This window comes from Nothoprocta perdicaria, unplaced genomic scaffold (assembly GCF_003342845.1).
Source record: "Nothoprocta perdicaria isolate Ctin4 unplaced genomic scaffold, notPer1 scaffold_781, whole genome shotgun sequence".
Lineage (NCBI taxonomy): Eukaryota > Metazoa > Chordata > Aves > Tinamiformes > Tinamidae > Nothoprocta > Nothoprocta perdicaria.
This window is the reverse complement of record NW_020456067.1, coordinates 5,166-9,973: the sequence shown is the minus strand read 5'-3', so window position 1 is coordinate 9,973 and position 4,808 is coordinate 5,166. Positions and strand designations below refer to the sequence as shown.

General features: G+C 53.2%; 1 pseudogene; it reads right to left on the bottom strand.

Annotated features, from left to right (window-relative positions):
- Nucleotides 1-1,037: 1,037 nt before the first annotated feature.
- LOC112957891 lies at nt 1,038-2,029 on the bottom strand (annotated as a pseudogene).
- Between the last annotated feature and the right edge of the window lie 2,779 nt (nt 2,030-4,808).

The window sequence follows — 4,808 nt, the reverse complement described above, 5'->3', positions numbered from 1 at the left end:
AGAAGTGCCAACTACTGTCCTGGGGTTGCCAGCCCCTGTCCTGGAGCTTGTCCCTCTCCTGGCAGTGCCAGACCCTGTCCCAGAGATTCCACCTCCTTTCCTGGGGGTGCCAGTCTCCATCCCATCTCTCCCTGTCCCTGTCCCACAAGTGACAGCACCTCCATTTGTGGTACTCACCCCAGCCCTCATGGTGCCTCCCACTGGCCTTTCTGTGCTCACACTTTTCCCAGCAGTGACAACACAGCTGTTCCACCCCCTGTCCCTGTTGTGCCTGGGCCTGTTGTGGCAGGGTACGTTGGCCCAGTGTTGCCTGCGCCTGTTCCCGAGACGGGGACGGGTGTCCCAGGAAGGGGACAGGCCTAGAGATGCCAACACTTGCACTGGGGGTTCCCTGTACCTGCHGAAGGACAGGACACTGGCCTACGAGTGCACGAGCTACAGTCACCCCTACCTCAAGGATCCCCCCATGCACATGGGCTGGTCACTTCATCAGGGAGAGCCCCCATTCGCCCTAGACCCTCTCCAGGGCCTGACTGTCCCTCTCCTTCCTCCCATCACAGATCTGCAGCTTGTGCATAGCTCCCAGTCCAGCAGGGGAATCCCAGAGCCCAAGTCACAAATGCTGAACTGAGAAAATCCCCTTTTGTTAGTGAGAAGACAGCTCTGGCACTGATAGACCTATTGATGGAAGACCTCAGGGTTAGACGAGGCTAACAGCTCTGGAGAAATCCCACATGCAACTCTTGGTCTCTAAAGGGAGCATTGTCCCATTATGAGGTTTTGGCCTTCTGAGGTGCAATTTCCTAGGCATGTTCTTGACACCAGCTTTAGAAGAAAACATCTACTGTGTCTTAAAGAATCTACTTTATTACAGAGGCCCATGAGGGCTCTGATCCTAATACAACATTCAATACAATTCAACATACCAGGTAAGAAGCAACAGTCTTGGTAAAAGTGGAATGAATACAAGTACACATGAAGCAACATGATAACAATTTATACTACTAATAAAACCCATAATTAAAATAACATGAAGGAACAAGGCTCAGTCCAATTAAGGGATACAGGTGTCATTTGTGGAGAGACATGGAAATGTTACCACGACTGCTGAAAAGTGTCCATGAAATCTGTTTCCTTAGGGTGATCTTCAGCTCCTTATTCCTCATGCTGTAGATGAAGGGGTTCAATGCTGGAGGCACCACCGAATACAGAACAGCCACCACCAGATCCAGTATTGGGGAGGAAATGGATGGGGGCTTCAGGTAGGCAAACATGCCAGTGATGATAAAGAGGGAGACCACGGCCAGGTGTGGGAGGCACAGGGAAAAGGCTTTGTGGCGGCCCTGCTCAGAGGGCATCCTCAGCACAGCTCTGAAGATCTGCACRTAGGACACCACAATGAAAATGAAACAACCAAAGGCTAAACAGACACTAAGACCAACAAGCACTAGTTCCCTGAGGTAGGAGTGTGAGCAGGAGAGCTTGAGGATSTGGGGGATCTCACAGAAGAACTGATCCACCTCATTGCCTTCACACAGTGGAATGGAAAATGTGTTCCCAGTGTGCAGGAGAGCAKWGAGRAAGSCACTGGCCCAGGCAGCTGCTGCCATTTGGACACAAGCTCTGCTGCCCAGGAGGCTCCCATAGTGCAGGGGTCTGCAGATGGCCACAAAGCGGTCATAGGCCATCACTGTGAGGAGACAAAGCTCTGCTGCTAAGAAGAACAACAACAGGAAGAGCTGGGCAGCACATCCCAAGTAGGAAATGGAGCTGGTGTCCCAGAGGGAGTTGGCCATGGATTTGGGGACAGTGGTGGAGATGGAGCCAAGGTCGAGGAGGGAGAGGTTGAGGAGGAAGAAGTACATGGGGGTGTGGAGGTGGTGGTCACAGGCTATGGCTGTGATGATGAGGCCATTGCCCAGGATGGCAGCCAGGTAGATGACCAGGGAGAGCGAGAAGTGCAAGAGCTGCAGCTCCCGCCTGTGAATGCCAGTAGGAGGAACTGGTTGAGAGAGCTGCTGTTGGACATTTGCTCTTGGTTCAGGGCACTGTCCAATGAGGAAAAAGCATCAAGTCAGAACAGGCTTCACTCAGCAAAACCCATTCCACTCCTCATGTTTCCCCCCACATCCTCTCTTTCCTTTACCTTGTTCAGTTCCCTTTCCTGACCTCTGCTTTGTTCTGGCTGAGTGTGCTCTGCATCTGTGCATGGGCTCCAGGGCAGTAGGTCCTTCTGTACTGCGGCGTGTTAATGGAGGTGTCCGGTGGCCTCGTGTATTTGGTGTTGAGACCTGGCTGTCGGCAGCATGACCTCAGTGAAGTGGATTTGGTCCAGTGACACAGTGGGAATATTCTCTACTTACTAGTGTGACAGAGAAAGAGAGGCAGCACTCATGACGGTTGTGCTTGAAAGGGAAGATCCTTGGGAGGAATTCGTCTAACCCATGCTTCCAGCTTACCCTCTTCAACAGGAGGTCTCAAGTGGACCCTGTCCTCACACAACCTTAATTTCTTCACTGTTGCTTGGGCAGCGCACTGGGGGAAGGATGTTACTGCCTGAACTGCAGCTGAATCCTTTGGCCTTGAGGGGTGGCAGAGGAGACACAGGGACACAGGGCTTGGCTTAGAGGAGGACGTTTCTGTTGCAGGGACTGACTGTGACTCCCACAGCAATTCCCTCTCTAGTTCCCTCCCACTCTCTGATCTTATCTCCACTGGGGGAGCTTTTTCTGCTGGAAGCTCTTCCTGTGTCCTAGGGCTTCTCCTTGTCAGTGCCGCACACCCCATCCCAGCCCCAGGCACTTGCTCTGCCCCACAGCAGCCTCTCAGCAGCAGGGCRCTGTCCAGGGGCCTCTCTGTGTCAGCAGATGGAAAGAAGGCCAGACAAACCCTGGTGAGGCCAGACAAGGTGATGCTAGTGCTGTCTGTAGTTGGATGAAGGGGGAAGGGACTTTCTGAGACTCCTCACAGATCTCTGTTTAAAGCACTAAGAGGGTCAGGCTCCTGCTCTAACCTGGAATCCCCTTTCCATACACCCCTAGCCCTTCACAAACTGCAGGAAACTGAAAACAGACTCCTGAAAGCTCCTGATCTTTAACATCAACAGTGCCTTGACTGTCCTCTTGCAAAGGCTCCTTCAGAAAATCTCCTAGAGTTTAGAGGAAGCTGAGAGCAGCCCTGACCCGTGTCTCACCCTCACAATGGGGAATGAACGTGCCCTGATTCTCTCCTTCCACCCAGAGCTTCTCCCTGCAGCACTGTAGGGATTTCCCTGGGCAGACCAAGTGCTGACCCTCGCAGGGGCAGAGTCACTGCCCTGGGCACACAGCACCCTGGGGCGCAGGGACACTGCTCTGAATTACAGCCCATCACACATGGGTGCACTTCACACCGCAGTACCATCCTTGACAGAAGGTAGTTGTGATGCCCTGTTCCTAGGAACGTGTGGCTGGGAATCCCTGCTCTGAAGCAACAATTCCCCTACTTCAAACAGGAGAGGCTGGGAGAGTCACCCCGACACATCCTATTCCTGTGGAGGAGCCAGGTTCAGCAGATTCCTGCAGGAACCACAGCAGTGTGGACCTGTAGCCAGACTTACCGTGTCAACAGCTCGGAAGGTTTCTCCCTGCACTGAGCTCTCAGCTGTCCTCCCCTTCCCAACTCCCATTGACTTAGGAGCAACTCATCCCAGCCAAGTGCGCGTGGGCAGTGCCCTGAATCTTGGTGCTCCTTTAGGAGGAGCTGCTCCTGGGCAGAGCTGTCTCTCCACAGCACCTGCCAGGTTGCCATGGGCTCCTGCAGTCCCAGGGGCCAGGCCCAGCTCAGGAGCAGGGACCCAGAGGAAGATGGGACATTTTCTGTCCCCTGGGCACTCTGGAGATGATCACAGGSCTCCAKGGTTGAAGGCTRCTGAAACCTACTCAAAGGTGTCCCCTGGCAAATACCCTTGGCAAATGTCCACTCACATCCACAAATCCATCACTGATRGTTCCTCTTTTAGCCATGGAGAGAGACTAAAATACTGCAGTTGTCCTCATCGGAGGACAGTGGACATGTCCTGCTCTGCAACACCGTGCTCCCATCTCTTAAGCACATGGAACACATGCACAGGGTCAAGAACGGTGTGAGTTCAACAGTGTGAGTTCATTTCCTCAGRCATCAGGACCTCATTGGGAGGACTACAGCAGCACATCTAATGCCAGCACACTGCACAGCCTCACAAGAGGATTCCCTTTGCCCAATGTCTGGGGGGCACAAAGCAGCTCTCTGCATGGGAGCTCCCATCCAAGCTTCCACTGTAGTCAGGGTGGGTGGGAGGAGGGAGTCAGCTGTACACATGCACTCACCCCTTTGCACTTCAGAAGGGGCTGTGATGCTCCAAGACTTGTGCCAGTGTCTGCTTTCTCTGACAGGACAACAAGGAGACCCAAGTCCATCCAGAGCATCATCCAGGTGGAGAATCTTCTGGGCCATCTGACATCTCACTGTCTATTATTCCCTACAGCTCCACTCGCTCAGACCTCTGCAGATCCAGACATTRCAAAGACCTTGCATAATTCACTGCAGGTACTTGGTTTCACACAATGACAACAGGCCTACTTGGCCATGCCACATGCATGGGGTGTCCAGCACAACCACCATGTTTCTAGCTCATTCAAGAGGGAAGCAAGAGCAAAATCAGGCCTTTCAGAAGTGCTTGCTGGCACCCTAGGACATCTCGCGTTTCACACCTGCTCCCCCAAATTAATTACCACCACGGCCTTCACGCAAAGACCCACTTGCAGGGGGAAAACAGCCCCTCTCAACAG